Below are 21,110 nucleotides of genomic sequence, written 5' to 3' on the forward strand. Positions count from 1 at the left end.
CCCAGCGTGATGGTATTTGCACATGGGGCCTTTGGGAGGTGATGAGGGTTAGATGAAGTCCTGAGCCGGAACTCCCATAGTGGGATGACTGTCCTTATACAAACAGACGCCAGCAATCTGGCTCTTGAGTACTCTCTTGCTGTGTCTCTTGCTGCACACAGAAGTCATGTGAGCAAAAACTGAACTGCCTGCAAGTCCTGAGAATAGGCCTTGGAATAAATCTACCTTGCCAGCACCTTGATCTTGAACTTCCCAGCCCTCAGAACTGTAAGAAACAGAAGCCCGTTATTGAAACCACCTAGTCTGTGCTATTTTGCTATGGCAGCCCGAGCTGACATGAGAGCCCTGTTTTGTGTGCTGCACCCCAAGGAGGGGTGGGGAGAGGCACTGTCCTGGAGAACACCTGGCTGGAGCCCCCGGCTCTGCCTCCACTGGCCATGACTTTGGACAGGTCTCTATGGCCCTTCTTCTTCTTTTGTAAAATGGGGAAAATAAGAACAGTGCAATGTTACATCCCTCAGTGCTTTCTTCTGTGTTTTGCTGGGTAAACTTCACAGTCGCACACAGGCTAGGGCAGGATCTGTTCTCTGACTTGCCTATGAGGAAACTGAAGCTCGCATGTGTTCATTCACATGCCCAACATGACCCCCATAGTAAATGCAGAGAGACAGAGTCATTTGACTCTGAATTCCATAACCTTTTCACCCATGCTGTGTGGAGATACCTGGTAATCTGTCAAGCATTTTGCGAATACAGTCATCCTTTGGTATCCAACGGGGATTGCTTCCAGGACCCCCTGTGGATACCAAAATCTGATGTTAATCCCTTATATAAAATGACATTTGCATATAACCTACGTGCAACCTTTCATGTACTTTAATCTCTAGATTACTCATACACAATGCAAATGCCATTAATATATAAAAATAATTATGTGGTATTAAAATTTGTATTGCTATATTGCTTTTATTGATTTATTTATAATAATTTTGATCTGTAATTGGATGAATCAATGGATGCAGAATGCGAGGGTACAGAGGGCCGTCTATCAGAGTTTAATGGGTGACTGCAGAGGTAAGGCTGTCTACAGTGAATTCATCCTGCTTTTCCAGAGGTCCTCAAATTTCCAACCATAGTTACAATATATGATCAGCGAATCTTCCTTTCTGTCATGAATTGAGAAAATGTCATGGTTATCTCGGTTTCTTTGTTCCCAGGGAAATGGGTAAGTTGCATGCTAGAAGCATCCCTTCTTGGTCTATTGTATTCTCTACGCTGCAATGTTTAAAACCCGTCTGAGTACCGAAAGACTCTTGTTTTCACCAACACTGAAAAATCATTTATTTGCATTGGAAGACCCTGAATAGACATGGGTAAATGTCAGTTGAGATTTTATGGTTTGGGGATTAAATAGCTCTTCGTCTTTAAAAAAATTTTTTTATTTGTGCTATTGTTTAAATCATGAAGTTATGATTTTAAACGGCCATGCAAAGACCCTGAATAATTCATTTACTTACCTTAGTCAAAAAGAAAAATCCCTCCCTGTATGCCTAGCAATCGGGATAAAATTCCTCTTGATCCCTTTCTGTAGCTTTGAGGTTAAAATTAAGGGTGTTATTATGAACTCTAAATAAGAACTTGTGAAATAAATATTTTAAAGGTGCCCATTTCTGGGAGGCAGGCACCCATATTTCTGTGTATGCAGCCATGTAGACAGCTAGCTCTTTAGGCGTAATGGTTTAGTTGCATGTGGGTGATTATTTTCATTTCCACTTATTACTGTGTGCTAGACTCCCTGTGTATGAGTACAGATTGCCCTTTCTTGCACTGTATTTAGAAATCTCTGTATTACCCTTGGGCATTTGTTCATTAATAGGGGGTGGGGAAAGGAAAAGCTTGTAATAATGGGCTTTACATATTAAACTATGTGCATCCACATTCAGGCCAAATGGAAAATCTGGTTTGTATGACTGCCCTCTGCTGGCTGCAGGCCTTTGCTGCAGTGGCGGGCTGTGCGTCCCTGGGTGGAGCCGTGCAGATGCTGGCATCATTTTGCGTTCCATCCAAGTGTATCAGAAACAGCCTAAGATTCCACCTACTGCCCAGGTTGACGATGGAAGAACGCGTTCTTGTGAGGACCAAGGAGACATTTTCATTTTAGTATAAGTATAATAGAAGTATAGACACAAGATAATCCTGGCCAACATAGGGTGATGTTTGAATGAATAAATTCAAATTTCTCCAAGGGCCACACTCTTACTCATCTTTCAATGGCAGCAGGGGAACGTTTAGTGGCTCCCATATATGATGTTCAGACCCCTTGTGGAATGCAAGATGATTTTATAGTGTATCCAGGTGAATCTTTTAAATCTCAATTGTTTATAATATGTATTAGGAAAACTGCAGTGAGTGTTTGAAGCCCACGATTTCATGAAGGTGATGGCTGAGGTGAAGAGCAGGAAATGGTACCTACAGGCACAGCTGCATTCCTTGCAGGGATGCCTCTTCCGAGAATCTGTGGATGGAGAAAAACCCCAGGAAGGTCCCCGATGACTAGGGCAGCAGGGGCTCTGTACTTGCTTAGTTATGACCTTGGGTTGTTGACCTCTAAGCCTGGATTTTCTTTTTGTTAAACAGGATAATAGTGGCTACTTCTTAGGCAGTTATAAGGATGATACAGTGTATATGTAAAGTGTCTGTCACAGAACAGGGGCCTGGTCAAGGCCAGATTCTTCCTTTTCAGCTCCCCACCCTCCAGGACACTTCTCAGAGCCCGCCCCCCTCCACGTTCGCATCATGCTTGCCTGGCAACTCATTTCATCTGACCCTTTATGAGACTTTCCACGTTTCTTCTTGCCCTGGATGTGGAGTGGGACCCTCCCTTGCTTTGCATCTTTGGCAGTATTCCACGAGTACTTCACACCAGGCAGGCACTCTGTGAACGTTGGGTGAATTAAACCCAAGTGCAAAATACTTGAAAGCAGCGTTTTCCCATCCTTCAACACATTCAAAGAATTTCACCTATCAGATTAGGACAGGGCCTATACGTTTTTCCTCTCCCCTACCCCATTCCTGTGGTCTGATAACAGCAACAGCATTGAGTTCCCGCCCATTGGCTGCAGGCCGGGAGGAAAAAAGGCCCCAGTGCCTACTTCCTGCCTTCCTGCCTGCGTTAATATCACATCTTATCTTACCAACTAATATATAGGGGTGTGTGCGCGCGCATATATATATGCACACATATATATTCGTGGAAAAGAAAGGGATGCCAGCAGAAACATTTTAAACACAGCATTTCAGCTAGGGTAGGGGCTATTTTAAAGACAACAAAAGGGTCTTTGTTGTTCTGGCAGGTAGATGGATAAGCCTGGCCCTGGTTCAGCTTCTATAAAGCGGCTCCGGAATGATAGGATCAGAGAAACTACCAGGAGGGGGAGGGGGCGCAAGGGCCCTTTCATTTCTCGGCACCAAGAGTGAAGCAGGGTTTGCTGTTTCCTGCAGGGGCAGTGCGTTTGCCTTTCAAATTCCCGTCGATTGTGTTGCAGCCCCGCGTGGTCCCGAGCTCCCCGGCCCGCTCCTGCACGGCTGTGGGACGCCCGCTTGCACTTCCACCACCGAGGCGATGTTCATTTAAGGCTTCCAGAGATCAGAGCTTTCATGTTTGCCACGAAAGCCAGAGAGTCAGGAGCACCTTGGGAGCGGAGATGAAAGGCCATTTGTGTTTGTGCATGTGTATTTAGCGCTTAAAGGGCAGGAGAAAGAAAGAAAATAGATGGTCCCGCTTTGCACTTACTTCAAAATGTGCCTTACTCCCTCTGGTGGGACCATTTAACTCCAGCGCGCCGCCCCTCCCCCGCGCTCGCCGCCCCCATCCGCCACCCACCCCCAACACCCGGCCCACGTGACGGCTGTTCAGGCCCCTCGGAGCCTTCTTCCCGTTTCCAAGGCAGCCGGCACGGCGAGCCTGCCCATTGGCTGCTAGAGGGGAGGAAGAAAAGGCTCTCGTGTCCCGGGTCTCGTGCCCCACGCCCCAGCCCCATGCCGGCAGAGACCCGGTCACAGTCACAGGGCGGGCCGGGCACAGGGACCGCCCCCCCCCCCCCCCCCCGCCCCCCCCCCCCCCCCCCCCCCGCACCGCGTGCCCCACCCAGCCGCCCAGATCAGGCCAGGGTCAATGTCATCAGCTTCTCCCTGGAGTATGATGAGGGTGAAGGACAAAAGCAGGGCACGTAAGGGAAAGTGGGCCACCTTTTCCTTCACCCTGAACACCTGCTAGCTCTGTTTTGTTTGTAGTGTTTGGATTTGAAATCCGGCCCTTGTGACCCTTTCTTCTCACAGACAGTGCACGTGAGGCCTGGGCCCGAGTTTGGCTGTCAGATTCCATTTACCTTGGCCGTGTCCCGTGGCTCCAAAGCTGCGAGGACAGTACTCCATTGCGACGTCTACACCCGAGCCTGATTGCTTTGAAAATCACCTTCCTCTTGCTGGGTTCATCGCTGAACTCGGGAGACAATTGGAATCACCATGTGGCCTCAGAGCTGCAGGTGACCCTTGTCCTGACCCCATGGCCTAGTGAACCCATGACCCCAGCGCCTGATCTTGCACTTGGCCAGACAGGTGTGGAGAAGCCTCAGTGGAACTGAAGCTACCTGCCTCAGGCTCCCTTTGGCTGGGGAGTTGGGGTCCCTGCTGATGAGTGAGAATCAGCCATACCCAGAGCCTCCAATCCGCAAAGCTAGGACACCCACTGGAATTTGGCTGTGGATGGTCAGCTGCCCCCACCCCTCAACATAGGACCAGTCAGCAGACTTGGGGGTACAGAAAGAACTTTCACAAACATTCTCTCCTCTGCTTCTCATAGGGAAACTGTGAGGCTGTCACTCGAATCCCTGCCTTCCCTAAGAAGAAGCTGGTAGCTAGAGACAACAGGATATGTACATGGGGGAGCCTGGGATGCACTCTCCGGCTCTCTGCTTCCAAGCTCTCTGCCCGCTCATATCCAAAGCTCTGTGCATGCTTATCCCATTCTGTCACTGGGCCAAGTAGATTCCCTCTGGACATGTCACACCCTCACTGATTTATAAATAGGGAATGGGCTCTGGGAGGACGATCGCTCCTCCCTTTCTCCTCATTTCTTATCTTGCCAATATTACATTAAAAGAATGTGTCACTGGTGTTTAATTTGTCAAGATGAGGGGCGAATGGTTGAGGATTTTTTGTGGTTCCTTCTGGTGGCAGAAACACATTTGCAAACACAAAATCTTTTAATAAAATAGCAAGATTTAGTAGGAAAGAAAAATAGTGTGAGAAAAAAAAAGACCTGGGTTGAGGGTTATTATTCTGCCAGAGACACTTGGTTGACTTAAACACTAATATATTATTTTCACACATATTCACACAAGGGGTGCTGTGTGGTTTCAGGAATCCACAGAGCTTCACACCCAAGCACTTGTGATAGAAAAAAAAAATTTTTAATCCTTTTTTTTTTTACATTTTCATTTCTGTTTGGCTTCTTTACAGAATCATCAGTGAAAATTGCTGTATGGTTATTTTTCCCTCTTGTGTTACAGACCAAACTCAACATCTAATGTAGAGTGGAATAAGTGAGGGGAAGAGACAATATTGGGCAAACTGGTGAAATTATGCTCTTGTTTGAAAGAGTAGCCATTACTGGGATTCAGCTTTTTGTTGCTCCGTGTAGCCTTTTGATTTAGGTCCCAGAGTTGTAACTTACATGACTACAAGTCTGTATTTATTCATACATTAGAGATAGGCTATTTTTACCATTGTGTGTGTGTGTGTATACACGTTTGCTTGAAATCAGTGAATTTGGCAGTTGAAGGCCCTTTATAAGCAGTTGTCTAGACCCAACATTTGCTGCAGACACAGTCTGAAGCAAAATGGGAATTAACGTCTTTATAAAGACAGTTGTAGAAATTCTAATCCAGTGAATCATTTCCTTTCTCTGGTAGCAGGGCTGAGTCCTACCTGGCTGCAAGGCCGCCATTCGCCCATTTAGCCCAGAAAACAACAGTAGAGACCACCAGAGATAAGACCAGCTAATCCATGCCTTGTAATGGGACAGGTTTCACAATGCACATCACCTGTCTGCAAAGGCAAACTCACAACCCCCTCGTGAGGCATGTGCACAGTCAAATGGGGTCACTGCTGTTGCTGAGCCTGTGCCACCTTTAAGATGTGTCCGAAAAGACTGTGTGCTACTAGGCCACAGAAGGCAGCATTAAGTCCGATGCACATCGATCCATGTTCAAGCAGATTCCTCTCTGCCTCTGGAAGTTGGTGAATTTTTCTGATCATGATGTTGAATATTGTTACATTTTCCTTGATAGTATCCTCCGGTGAATGATTTTTCATCTTGAACTTTGTACTCCCCCTCTCTCGGCAGCTGCTGCATCCCTGGTCCTCCTCAGCCATGCCAGGGCTCACTGCAGTCTCCTCTGCTCAACTCGCCCGGGTGCAGTCATCTTCAAGAAAACGTTATTAAAGTGTTATTAGTATGCAGCAAGGTGCCTTCTTGCTGCTAAATCAGTGTGTAAAGTGGTCCTCACAAATGCGCACATTCTTTGTTATGACAGCAGGGCTTCCTGTTTCTGATGCAAGACTGATAGGATGTGGAAACAGGGAGGTGAACTAGGTGGCCCAGGAAAGCAGGGGTTAGGGGAGTTGACAGAAGATATGAGAAATGAACCTAAGGGATGATCAAAGAGCAGCAGAAGAAAAAAATATCCTTCGGTGGGAGAAAAAGTCAAATAAGGATGAGTGAGGAATTAGGCAGGAGTAGGAAAGAAAACTGTGAACCATTGTGCACACGGTGTGTGGAAGAAGAACCTACAAAAGTAGACCCCCAGGAAAGAAATACTAGCAGAAGGTGAAAGGTGGGCAAGGATCATTGTGTTCTTTATGTTGAGTGAAATAAGGCAGGCACAGAAAGACAAATAGCACATGATCTCACTTATATGTGGAATCTAAAGAAGTTGAAATCCTAAAGCAAGGATAGAAAGGCCAGAGGCCAGGGTGGAATGGGGAAGGGAGGGGGAGTTGTTGATCAAAAGGTGCAGAGTTTCAGATCCACAGGAAGAATAGGGTTTGAGAGCTATTGCACAGCAGGGTGACTGTAGTTAATAATGTAGTGTATATTTCAGAATAACTAAGCACATTTAAAATGTCTCACCATAAAAAATGATAAGGTAAGTGAGGGAATGGATGTGTTAACCGGCTTGATGTGATTATTCTTCGTTGTATGCATATATTAAAACATCACATTGGACCCCATAAAGGTATACAGTTATCATTTGTCAATCAAAAATGATAATATAAAATTTAAAGAACAATTATATAGAAGGAAAAGCTATTTTAGGATTGAGAAAATCCTGTGAAGAAGTCACACAGACAGAAACTGTCCAAGAAGTGTCTCCAGTGTCCTGAAAGTCCCTTTAATGGGCTTTTGTGGTGCTTTGGTGATTCATACAACTTCAAACAAGTAATTTCCTAACCTGCAAAATCGAGCTAGCAGCCCTCGCCCTGTTCACTCTCACTGGGGGTTTTTATGAGGCTCCAGGGAGCTGATATGCGGTCACAGGGTTTTCATCCAGGAAATGCTCCATAAGTGTAAGGTTTTGGCAGAATTGGGTTGTGGGGAGCAAGTGCCAGGGGTTTCCAGTCCTTGCCAAACTGCATTTTCTACCTGATGAAAGATCTGGCGTTTTATTCTTTTCCATTTTTTAATTCACTGGGGTTATTCCCTTATTCTTATGAACTGTGATAGCTTGATTGCAGAGATAAGTTGAGAGTGCCTGACAGATGCAAATTTTCATTATCTTCTCTCTGGCCCCGGCCCTTCCCAGCCCCTTGGCTTCCAAATGAAAACTGTAAGTCAGGGACACCAACTGGGCGATGGTGTTGGACTTGCAGTTTGTAAAACTCATTATCATCCCTTTCTTTGAGTATGGAGACAGCCCCTTCTATAACTTTTCTGGCTAAATAACTTTTCTTGAGAAGGCAACTCATTTTTGAAATTCGCTTGACTTTGTTTCATGGATTTCTATAATGTCTGATTCAGGTCCATATTGGACCTACTTTTGCAATGGATCTCTTTAGATGTCAACATATACAACACAAGTAAAATGAATTCAGTGTCTGTCCTGATCTTTGTGGTCAGGATTTTGGTGTTTGTTTTATTCCTCATAAAGTAAAGCGTTTCAATACAGGTTGTCTGATGACTCATGAGATGGAACATAGGGACCCTGTGTGGACTTCTACGCTGGTCTCCGGCCCTGACCCACACAGGCCCCTGCTCACCCTCTCCATAAGATCTTCATGGATTCTCAAGGCAGCCACACTGGCTGGCTTAGGTGTGTCTACAGTGGTAGAGCTATCAGCACTGCCATTTCCTGGCCTGTGTGTTGTGAGAATATGAGCGGTCAATAATGCTGTCACAGCTGGGACAGAGACAGCAAAGGGGAACAGGTGGCCACTCGAGACCACGGGGCCATAGCTGCCCATTCCTAGCAGAGCTTGGTGCCATTCTCAACTCTCCCAAGCTGACCCCAGGTGTCCGTACTTTTATGGGTTAATACAACCAGGGTGTTGAGCTAGATTTTGACAATCAAAAAAAAAATGTATCCCGATTCCACACACTGTGGCAAGCCTATGTGCCATCAAATTAGGAATTATCTATCTATGTATCTGAGACAATGTCTCACTCTGTCACCCAGGCTGGAGTGCAGTGGCACCATCTCGGCTCACTGCAACCTCCACCTCCTGGGTTTGAGGGATTCTCATGCCTCAGCCTCCTGAGTAGCTGGGATTGCAGGCATATTCCACCACGCCCACCTAATTTTTGTATTTTTGGTAGAGACAGAGTTTCATCATGTTGGCCAGACTTGTCTCGAATTCCAGGCCTCAAGTGATACACCTGCCTCAGCCTCCCAAAGTGCTGGGATTGCAGGCATGAGCCACCACACCCCTCCAGATTGGAAGTTATTATACCCACTTTCTATGGTTGTAAGGATAGCATGTTTTGATTCAGTTCAAAAGGTATTTACCAAGTACCTCCATATTAGAGGGAGGGGACATGGAAACAACTTGTATGCAGAATTCAAACCTACAAAGGCGTCAGCAAAGAGCGTCTCACATCAGCTTCTCTGTTCACTTGGTCCCCACTTGTCTTCACAGAAAGAACAATTCTTGTGTGGTAATCAAAATGGGATTTCTTGGAGAAAAAAGATGGCCCTGATAAGAAAGCCAACAAATACGTTGATGTGGAAACAGCCTCCAACATGAAGCAAGATTTCCAACTGATCAGATCCTTAATTTAGATGCCAAGGGAGAGAGTGACTGTAGGCTCTGTGGATTCCAGAGCCCCATCCAGACCTACTGAATTGGGGTCCTTCAGGGTGGGGCCAGGAAATGTGAAATGTTTAAAACTCCTGTATTAGGTCATTCTTGCATTGCCGTAAATACCCAAGGCTGAGTAATTAATAAAGAAAAGAGGTTTAATTGGCTCATGGTTCTGCAGGCTTTACAGAAAGCGTGGTGCTGTCATCTGCTTGGCTTCTAGGAAGGCCTCAGGAAGCTTCTAATTGTGGAGGAAGGCGAAGGGAGAACAAGCACATCACATGGTGAAAGCAGGGGCAAGGGAGACAGAGTTGGGGGGGGCGTCACACATTTTTGAAAGACCAGATATCATGTGCACTTAGAGTGACAGCTGACTTACCACCAAAGAGCGGCCCAAGCCTTTCATGAAGGATCTGCCTTCATGATCTAAATACCTTCCACTAGGCCCCACCTCCAGCATTGGAGATTACATTTCAAAATGAGAGCTGGGCAGGGACATATATTTAAACCATATCAACTCTTCACGTGATTTTTATACAGAGCTAGGCTTGGACATCTCAAGGTAGTAGACTAGTACTTAGTCTTGGGCATCAGACAGACTTAGGTACCTGTTTGAACCTGGATAAGTAACTTAACCTCTCAGCCTGTTTCCTAATCTGTAAAATGGATCTAATCATGTGAACCTCAGAGGCTGATGGTGTGGCGTAAGCGAGATGACATGTGCCAAGCTCCTGACTTGTAGTGTTCTATCCGCAGCTTTGTCCGCAGTGGGCATGAATGGGCAGATAACTTGCCCAAGAGATGTGAACATGAGACAGTCAGCTGTTGATGAGGAAGGCATGGCTCTGGACAGTGCCAGCTAGGATACATCTAGAACTCTGTTTTCCATCAATGCATTTCCTCCCCTGACATAAGCTATGCCTCTTGTGTGGTAGGCTCTCAGCCCAGGGTTAGATGCTTGAGGGAAGCTTAACCATGAAGTCCTCATCTAGGAGCGTTTTCCCACAGCCATCTAAGCTGTGTGTGTCAGCTGGGTTCGAGGAGTTAAAAATGTCTGCTTAGTAATCAGCTGTGCAAAAGCAACACTTTTGATTCTTAAGTTCTGTTCTCCAGTGTGTTGAGATTGTTCAGCTCTTTTGTTTCCATGGCTCTTGCAGGCATGGCCTTGGACAGCAGTTCTCAGACTTTTTGGCCTCAGGACGTCTTTACACAAAAACATTACTGAGGACCCCAACAAACTTTTGTTCGATATTTACCAGATTAAAAATTAAAACTGAGACATTTTGAAAACCCAAGCACACATTCATTCCGTCAGCCACCAGAGTGACGATGTCATCACACTCCACGCAGCTTCCCAAAAAACTTCACCTGCACTCATGAGAGCATAAGAGTGAACAGGGAAATAGATCTTGGCGTGATGATAAGAAAAATTTTGACCTTGTGGATCCTGGAAAAGATTCTGGAGGCGCCCAGGGCCTCTGATCCACACTGAAATGCTGATCTTGATTGCACAGGTTACCCCACCCTGTTTGTCTGCCCCACAGAGAAGCGTAGAAGTCAAAGCTGAGGCAGTTGTATCACGAGAAGCACAGCTGGAGCAGGGTCTTAGGGAAGGCCCCCGAGCCCTGCCCACTTCCCTGGTCTTAGAGACCAGAGAGGTGAAGCAATGCTCCCAAGCTCACACAGCGTGGGTGCCAAGCCCAGTTGATAACCCAGAGCTTCTGCCCACTGGGCTTGCCCCTGCATCTCAATTGAGTGGCTTAAGGATCAAGCTCAAGTGAAAGACAGCTTGTTTCCAATCCCAGCTCTGCCACTGTGTGACTTTGGGCAAGAGTCTTAACTTCTCTGGCCTGAACTTTCTCATACATAAAATGTGGAAAATAGCTGCTTCATAGGCTTGCTGAGAAAATTAAATGAGATAATGTATGAGAAGGAACTGGCATCTTCCATAAGCATTACACACACACACACACACACACACACACACACATTTTAGCTTCACAACTAATTCTTGGATACATTTGTAATATTATAGCAATCGTTACTTTTAGAAATCATGACCAGCTTTTCCATCTCTTGGTCTCAATTGTTTCTTTTCCCAACTTGCTCAGCGGCATGGCAGGGTGAAGGGATTCCAGTCTCCATGGTGAGAACGCCATCTCTATCTGCTTTCCCAACAGACTGAAGGCAGAGCTAAGATCGGATGTAATTAGTTTACATGTCAGACTCAACAATCCATACTGTATGTCATGCGGGAGTGATCAGTGTTTTCGAGGTGGAATTAAAGCTCATAATGAAGCAGCGAGTAGTATTATTACAGTTGAATAACCTGCAGCATGATGTATGATGATTAGAATTTGTTTCTGGCATATGGTTTTCTTTTTCTTCCCCCCATCCCCCCTCCACAAAGTGGAATGTCAGCTTTTGTAGCACTATCCATTTGCAAACTGCGTTCCCAAAGCACTCTTTAATTGTCTCCTAATACGTTCATGGGAGAGCTTAGTGAGGGTAGGTAACCCAGTTCTCCTTATTCAACAAATGTAAACGTAGCACTTTTCATCTGTAAAGGCAGTGGGAGGTGGGGTCCCTAGTGACCTGCACACACAAATCAGTAGATTCCTGCTGGAAAAATTTTAATATCATTAAAACATCATACATAAATTTGAAGACTTCACATGCAAAACAGCAACAAAACAAAAAATAACAAAAGACAGAGATTTTAAAATAATTTCTTGTAAATAACTAGTTTTATCTACCCAGCTAAATAATATAGCCCACTCTGTGGGCTCTGCCACCTCAGATCCTGTTCAGCCATATGTGGGTATCAATAATGAATGAATCAATTGATTCATCCTCAGTCTTGCTGAGTGTCTCTCTGGGAGATACCACTTGTGGCTCTTGTTTATCCAAAGAGCACTTTGAAGATAGAACATTCTGTGGTCCCAGATAGCAGCATCTTGCCTAGAACGGACACAGGATCCATATCTCTCAGCCACAGGACTGGAGATTCTCCCTCTTGCTAAGGAAGTTGCATGATTACCCAAAAGATACTGGCTTTGGGCTGAGAAGACCTGGATTCTCATGTTGTCCCTTGTACTAACAGAAGTGTGATCGAGGCTAGTGCCTTGATCTCTCTGGTCTTCCTTCACCCCATCTGTGCAGTGATCTCTCAGCAGCTGTCTACCTCTAATGGTGGCCTATGGAGTGATGGCTGATACCCTCCACCCTCAGGCATTCAAAGCCAGCCATTTCCAATTGTCTTGAGGGAAGGAGTATGTTGCATTGAATGAGGACCATTAAGGATCTGAATGAGCTAACTGCCATGAGTCTGAGTGACTCCAGAGCTTGATCTCATGTTTACATGTCAGGGATAGCTCAGTTCACCAACACATTCCCCATTACTGTATGAGGTGGTGTACAAGACCTCAGATTCACTCTGGGCCAGGGAACCACTGCAGTGGACATATTTATTCTTCCTTAGTGTGCCAGTTATCTATTGCAGCATAACACACTACCCCATCATGGTGGTTTAAGACAAGCATAATTATTCTCATGATTCTATGGGTTGGCTGCGTTGTTCTGATGATTTTGCCTGGACTCATACATGGGACAGCATTCGGTTGGTGAGTCACCTGGAGGGTGGGCTCAGTTGGGATGATCGGGTTGTCTGGACCTCTCTCTCTATTTCTGGACTTCTCTCTCTCTCTCTTTCCATGGCTTTTCCCCTTCAGGGTTAGGCTGGCGTGGGTTGGCTCTAGAGATGGTGACACGATGCTGAGCCCCAATTCCAAGTGCTTATCAAGCTCCTGCTTCCTCTGCTGATGTTTCTTGGCTAACACAAGTCACACGTTCAAGGCGAAGGTTAATGTGGGGATGGGGACTGCCCCTCTTAGTGTAGATACTAGGAGGTGTGATTTGTTGAGGCTGTCACTGTGATGGTCTTCCCTCCTTAGCCTCAGTTTCCATGGCGGGTAGATGGGAATAGGTTACCAAGTGTGCATGGAGGGCCAGCCTGTTGAGATGTTTTCCATGCTACATCCATTTCGATATGAGTATGTGATCATAGGATTCACATTCCTCATGAAAAAAGAAGTCTTGGGCCAAGTGATCCAAGGATCCACCATTATCACCCCCTAACATCAACACACACATACACAAACACACACACTCACACACACTCATTTCATCTCCTACACAATGTAAAAATCAAATATGTTTGGAAGAATCTTCAAAATGATAGAGGACTATATGAATGTGATGTATTATTACAAATAATTACGAAGAATTCTAATAAATATATTTTCAAAAAACTTATGCTAAACATCTCTATTACATATTGCACATTTAAAAATAGTTATGAGAAGCACCTTATTCAGGATCCATTTCTTTTCTGGTGTTTTAAGCTCACTCTAAAAAGTTTTGGCAAATCAGGATGTGTTAAAGGCACTAGGAAAAGACTAAAAGGTCAAGTCTACCTTTTGCTTGTAGCCTTTGTTCAAAATGGAGGCATTTCAGCTCACTCAAGTTATTTAGTCTAACCACTTGGCAACCTACTCTAACCACTTGGAAACCTACAACCTACATACAGAATCATAATTCAGCCATCCACTCCTCCCTTCTTAATGTTTTTGTTTATTTGCTTGGTTCATTGTGTTGCGGTTTGTATGTGTGTATATGTGAGGGCAGCTTGTGCAGTGACCTCTTGTGCATTGTTCCAAATTACAAAACTCCTTAAGGATACTCAGCCATCCTGGCCCTCTTTCCTCTTACATGCAGGCAAAGGCTAAGTGGCTTGGGGTCTTGGCCTCAATAAATGTAGTCTTATCCTCACCCATTCCTTTGTTTAGTCCCTTAACCTAGTCCTGAAAAGATGGGACTAAAGTTTCAGAATCAGCTCTCATCTCCGTGTGGATGACTTTGCACTTAGAATTCACTTCATAGTCCTGCTCATGGCTTATAAAGTCCTCCCTAATATGGCTGCTGGCTCCCCACTCTCCTGAGTGAAAACACCCTCCCCCACTCTGCAGACTGCTCACCCCATCATGCATCCACTGCACCCCAGCTTTCATGAATCACATGCTGATATGGAAATAAATGAAGACTGCCAAATGGAAACAAGGAAAGGCTCTTGAATCACAGCTTGCTGCAGCCAGAGAGCTGACCACTAGCACTTGCATTCAGCAGAGACTCAAGGGCAGGGAGAAGGGAGAGAAAGCTCCAGAGTGGAAAAGAGGGAAAGCTTCAAGTTGTCCTGATTGGAGGCTGTTGGCCTGGGAAGTTGCAGGTGGGCTAACAAGATATGGGGAATCTTGCGTAATAGGTTAGGGGTACATATTTGGCTTTCTTGAGTTATTCCTAGAATTGGAAGCCAGGACCAAAATTAGGGAAACTATAGGGAAGTTAATCAAGTCCTGGCCATTTGGGGGTGATTGCTAAAGGGCTTGTTATTTGGCTTCCTGGGCTGGTTGCTGCAAGTTGTGGGTCAAAGTCCTTTTTTTATATAGCCAGACTAGTGCCCATTTGTATGTTCAGCCTCTCACCATTCCCTCAACCGAAGGTGCTGCTGTTTCTCATTCCCTGTCTCCATAGACCCTCTTTCCACACTCCATGGTTCTGGCTGACGTGCCCTCTGATGCGTTTTCACAGCACCTGTGCTTTGATCACAACACCTTTATTTTAGTCATTACTGGTTCGTTTTCCCTTTTGGTCCAAATACTCCTTGAGGGCAGGGGTCCTGTCTTGTTCATCACTGTATCTTCCCTAGTCCCTTGGACTATGCCTGCTTCCAGTCAGCTTATAGTAAATGTTGTGTAAACAAATGGTTGATGAATACCAAATGCAGCCTGATAAACCTCCCTCTTTCTACCCTCTGGTCTGCATTTCTCCCTGCCTTATGGATATCTGCAAGTGGATATCCCACTTGCATCTCAAAATTAGCATGTCTAAAATCAAACTTCCCATCTTTCTCCCAAGCCATTCCTCCTTGTGATGCCCCCATTTTTAAAGTCTCACCATGTCCACAAATACCTACCTTGTCCCCTGCAGCCATCAGTGGGTCTCTGTCATCTTTATCTCTTCCATTTCTGTCCATTCCTTTTTATTCCCACCTCAGCCCTTGTTCTGGCTTAGACTCTGAACCTCAGCCTGCCGCCTGTCACTGAGTTCCAGTCTCAGTCACCCTCTCTAATCCATCCTCTACGCGATCCTGAAGTTCCACTTTGCTTATGCTTCTGTCTTGTTGAAAACCTTTCTGTGGCCTCACATGTCTCAGCCTAGCATTCAAGAGTTCTCAACCATGTGCTGTGAAATAATTTTGTCCACAGTGCTCATTACTCCTTGCCACGCACTTGACTTTTCCATCCAGCTGCCCTAGTTATCATTTCTAGGACGTGCCTTTTCCTCCTTCCTTTCTGCTGCCTTTTACCACCTCCGCAGCCTAAACAATGACTGAAAATTCCCTTGTCTCCAGGGGCAGTTATATATACTATGCTGTACTGTAGTGATCGATGCAGGTATTTTCTTTCTCTTCCTGAACTAAGCTCATTGAAACATGCACCCTAGCTGGTCTTTGCCATTTATAGAGTAGGCACACGGTAAATCTCTGTTGGATGAATGAATGATGCAGCTGGTCAGTACATCTAGAATAACCCATATTTTAGGATGGGTTCATCCTTAGATGGACTTGGGATTGATGAATTCATACCTGCAGTGAAGAATTTGCTTGTAAACTCTGAGACTATATAGACAGAGTAGCAGCGTACTTCTGTGTCTGAACCACCAATGTTTACTCAGTCTTCTTTCATGGTTCTAGTAAATTGCTTTGTATTCGAGTATGTGCCAAGGCCCTTTTCCCAGTAGGTTTTTTTCTTGAGGCCTGCACCAGCAGCATGGGCAAATGCCTATTTCCCAACTTATATTCAGAGATTATTGACTTTTCTTTCTTTCCATTTTTTAAAATGGAGTCTCACCCTGTCACCAGGCGGGAGTACAGTGGCACGATCTCAGCTCACTGCAACCTCCACCTCCCAGGTTCAGGTAACTCTCCTGCCTCAGCCTCCCAAGTAGCTGGAACTACAGGCATGCGCCACTTTGCCCACCTAATTTTTGTATTTTTAGTAGAGACAGGTTTCACCATGTTAGCCAGAATAGTCTCGATCTCTTGACCTCTTGATCCGCCCACCTCGGCTTCCCAAAGTGCTGGGATTACAGGCATGAGCCACTGTGCCTGGCCCTGGCTTTTCTTTAGTAGAATTTCAGTTCATACTACCAAGGCATCTAAAATATTTATCTCCTTACTCATTAAAAGTTGGCAGTTACACGTCACACTGGAAAGAGGGATAGGTTGACAGAATTGGGGACCAACAGGTAGCTGAGATCTGCAAGGTCTTGGCAGGAGAAGGCTTACTGGGGACAAGGCACATGGGAGTGCGTAACGATCTCAGAGACCAGCATGGTGGAAAGGAGGGAAGCGGCCGCCCCGCCGCTCACAGCATCTAAAAAAACCTGCCAGCTTGGTATTTTTGGTCCTTGGATTTACGTATCTGATGAAGATAAAACATGCAGAGAATGCCAGCCCCGTGTAGAACACCAGCCTGAGAGAATGGAATGAAAAGAATGCCGACACAATCTGAATAATCATATCTGGTACATCTATTCGTTCTAAAACATGATTAGATAATGCAAATTATACATGATAATCATAAATTAAAACAATTAGAAATAAAACAGAATACATTTGTTGTTTAAATTGCTGAAGTTTATATTTAGAAATTGCTTTGGGTAGTATCAACATTGACTCTGCCGGTGGATTCACCTTGGCTGTCATAGTTGCAAAGCAGCCATTTCAAATGGTTTTAATAACAATCTGCGCGTCGGATGCAGTGAACTGAGTTTCTGCTCCGCCATGCTGTTCCCCATTCTCTGTGGTTTCATCACCCTTGGCCTGCTCACATACCGTTCCCTTTGCCTAGAATATCTTTTCCTTTTTTATTCATTCTTTGGGATTTAATTAAAACCCTGACTTTTCTATGAGGCCACCCCACCTCCATTTGGTGTCGTTTTTCCCCTCTGATGCTGCGTAGCCCCCTGCACGGTTGCAAATGCGTACTCATGACCTTGTAACATCCCTTGAGCACAGGTCTCTGTTCCCCTCTGTGGGCATCCCCTGGCTCATGCCAGGAAGACCCTCCCTGAGCTGCTTTTGTGGCCACCTTCTCCTCTGTGCCTAGCACAGGGCCTGGCATGCCTTGATCAGAAAGCAATAAATATTTATTTAATGAAATGTTACTAACACAAGCTGGGGTCTTTCAGTTCTCAGAAAACTGCCATCTCTCTATTGCTGTTTTGGCCCCGCTAGCCCTGTGTCCTTGATGCCTGTGACCAGTCACTCCTGAGTTTTCTCTGTGAGGCTCACTGCTGCTAGCATGTTGGAGCCCAAAGGCATCAAGGGGCCTTCCCTTGTCACCTCCTTGTGTTACAGGCACACATTCCAGAGAGGTGAAGGCTTACTCAAGGTCGCAGGTTCCCTTCCAGCTGCCACTGAAGCTTGTAGCTTGGTTAAACAGGCCTCCGTAAGAAGAACTGATGGACTCTCCCAAGTCCAGCTACCTCAGATTGTATTTGAAACTTTCCATTCTCCAGCTAGGCCATTTGGGGCACTACTTTTTGTGTGAGATCATTAGCCACAATCCAGAGACCTACACATGGAATTTGATCTGCAGCCTTCTTTCCTTTCTGTAAAGTTTGAATTCTGATGCTTCTCACAAAGACGCCTGCTTTGCAGTTAGCTCCGGTCCCCACCGTCCATCCCCACAGTTACCACATCTTTGAGAAACTTCGTGTTTTATACTCACAGCGCTTCTCAGCTTGTAGTAGCTGTGTTCCAAATCTCTGGCCACTGTGTGCTGCCAGCGGTTAGAGTGCTGGACTGGACAGCGCCATCCGGATGCTTCTCACTTCACTCACTGACGGTTCTTGCTGGCTTCGGAAGGCATTTAGATCTGACACTGTGGATGAAAAGGCCCTGTAAAGCCCTTTCTACTCTGACATCCAGCGAATCAACTACTAAGGTGGATTTCAGAGTCCAGTGAGTCAGGACCACCATTGTTGTCTCACCGCATTGGAACTCACTGGTCATTAGCCATGTTTGAACTGGAACCACAAAATAGCTCTCAAATTTGCAGAGTCAGCTTTGCTGGGCTTCAGGCTGAGTGGGCTCATAGGGGATTGGCCCTCTATCTATAGCCTGGGCACAGTGGCTCCTTACCAAGGCCGATAGCCCTTGATGGTGTCAGCATGGAGCACACGAAGCCCCCAGCTGACTCCCACCTAGGCCTTGCGCCTCTCCCTTCACAGCAATGTGCCTTCCCTCTTCCACTTCCCAGGGTTACTTCAGACTGTCTCAGCCCTCTGTGCAGTCAGCTGTCAGGGAGAAGAAGTGGCAAGTCCAGGACAGAGGGCTTCCCACTGCCCCACCCTGCCTGTGGCATTCCTTAAGGTGACAAAGACTGTGTTTTTAAACCACCCTCCAAAACTCCTATTCCCCGTGAATTCTCTGCAGCTGCTCCAGAATTAACTGGAAAGAGAACGTTGGTTAAGCTGCCTACACAGCAGAAGCCTGTGAGTCAGGCGACGTCCTGCCAAGGGCAACCTGAGATGCTTCGTGGAAGCTTGTTCCTCAGTAGTGACATCTTGTCTCCACGCTCATCCGTTCAAGTGAAAACTCATCTGTTTCCCTCCCTCATGCTCATGTTTACCAAAAAGCATCATGTAATGAATGATGGTTGTTTTGGTCTGAAAGCGACTTTTATTTGTATCGATTATCTCTGTAAAAAGTGAAAGGTTTGGCCAGGTGTGGTGGCTCACACCTGTAATCCCACCACTTTGGGAGGCTGAGGTGGGTGGATCAAGAGGTAAGGAGTTCCAGGCCAGCTTGACCAACATGGTGAAACCCCGTCTCTACTAAAAATACAAAAATTAGACAGGCGTGATGGCGCATGCCTGTGATCCCAGCTACTCAGGAAGCTGAGGCAGGAGAATCGCTTGAACCCGGGAGGCAGAGGTTGCAGTGAGATGAGATTGAACCACTGCACTCCAGCCTGGTGATACAGCGAGACTCTGTCTCAAAAAAAAAAAAAAAAAAAAAGAAAGAAAGAAAACAGTGGAAGGTTTCTGTGAATGTCCGATATTTATCGAATATCTTTGTAGGAAGGATGTGAGATGATTAAACTACTTCCCCATTTAGACAGTGCCACCTGTAAGAAGACTCTTGGTGCAGGTTCGAAGATTGTTATCCACAGTGAGATGATCAGAAGGCAGTACTTCTCAAACTTTGATGTTCACCAGAGTCACCTGGGGATCTGGGTGAAATGCAGATTTGGATACAGCAGGTCCGGATGAACAAGGGCTGGTTTTCCTAATAAATTCCCAGGAGAGGTACAGGTTTTAAGGCCATAAGGTGCTTCTCTGGATCCTGGCTGTCCAGTGGTCACATTTAATGAGAAGAGAACCCGGTTGTGTGGTTGTTGACTGTTTTGAGGCTCGCACTGACTTAGAAAGTTCTGACTTTAATATTCTTTAGTCGAATCACTAAGATTTCTGTATAAAACAGCAGGCAATATGGGAGTTTGGAAAAGGGAGAAATGAGCTGGATGAAATAGCTTCCTAGTTCCTGATTCATCATTGGGCATCACCTATTTTGTGTGCTGGTGCCGATGAGCTAGAGAACACTCCGTGAACTGAGTTCTGCCGTTGCTGGATGAGATGGAGATGTTGTAGGGTTCAGTTCATGGAGTGAATTTTTCCTGAATCCTTAAATTATCATATATAAAGGCATGTAGCTAAGAAGAGATTACAGTAATATAGAAAAGACTGTGTGTGTGTGTGTGTGTGTGTGTGTGTGTGTGTGTGTGTATGTACCCTATATTTTTGCTGGTGTGTGAAAAAGAAAATCTAGTGTTTGGAAAGAGTTCTGCATTGTGCTTTGGGACTACAAGTTCGGCTTGGGGCAGTGCAGCAGAGCTGAGGAGGAGGCAGGGAGGACGGATTGAGGCCATCATCCCTGTGCAGCGTATTGGGTGTTGCTTTTACGTTGGTGAAAGGATGATCTGAGGAGCCGGCTTATCAATATGGAGAAGATTGCAGCTGCAATTTGCTGGTTAGTCTCTGTTCTTTTAACGCTTTCCTGAAGTGCCATTTTGTCTCGGTAAAATGCTCCCTAAAAATACTCAAATATTTTTAGTTGTAGAGTACAAATCAGATTGAGCTGCACATTTCCCTGGTGAGCAAAAGTGATGAGTTTGTGTTCATTAACTCGAGGCCATCTGGTGCAGACACGCTGCCGTCTGTGAATCAAACGTGCATCAAACTCCAGGGATCAGAAAGCGTGCCAGAGCCAGTGTTTTGGAGAGTCAACAACAACCGGGGGAGAAAGAGGCCCCGGCTATATTTTTCTTTTAAAAAATCGGCTCTGTCTTACAGCATATCAGAGCATCCTGCGCTGCCCAGCTGACGAGCCGGCTTGCCATCTCTGCATTGCCCATCTGAACTGCCTCTGGGGTGTGCTCTGAACTGTTTTTGAGGTGTGTCTCTGTTGTTGAAGTCATCTTGCCCGATCCCGTCTTCATTTGAGTGGGAGAAGAGGTGGAGACAGCATTCCAGTCCCTTTCTCTGCAGTTTTCAGTGACTCCAGGCCAGAGCCACAGACAAGCATGTGCACGCGTGCGCACACACATACACACACATACACACACACC

The 21,110-nt window shown here is 45.7% G+C and overlaps 1 protein-coding gene and 1 long non-coding RNA gene across 7 annotated transcripts in view; one reads left to right on the forward strand and one right to left on the reverse strand.

Moving 5' to 3' along the window:
* Nucleotides 1–21,110, forward strand: part of MSRA (methionine sulfoxide reductase A) — a 370,749-nt gene that overhangs the window by 271,540 nt on the left and 78,099 nt on the right. The window lies entirely within an intron of this gene.
* LOC116541326 lies at nucleotides 5,479–15,958 on the reverse strand. The gene is made up of 2 exons (XR_004264793.1): nucleotides 15,389–15,958; nucleotides 5,479–6,485 (listed from the first exon to the last, which is right to left on the reverse strand). It is a non-coding gene; the product is annotated as an uncharacterized LOC116541326 (long non-coding RNA).

Source organism: Sapajus apella, unplaced genomic scaffold (assembly GCF_009761245.1).
Source record: "Sapajus apella isolate SASKATOON/1434 unplaced genomic scaffold, GSC_monkey_1.0 scaffold150, whole genome shotgun sequence".
NCBI lineage: Eukaryota > Metazoa > Chordata > Mammalia > Primates > Cebidae > Sapajus > Sapajus apella.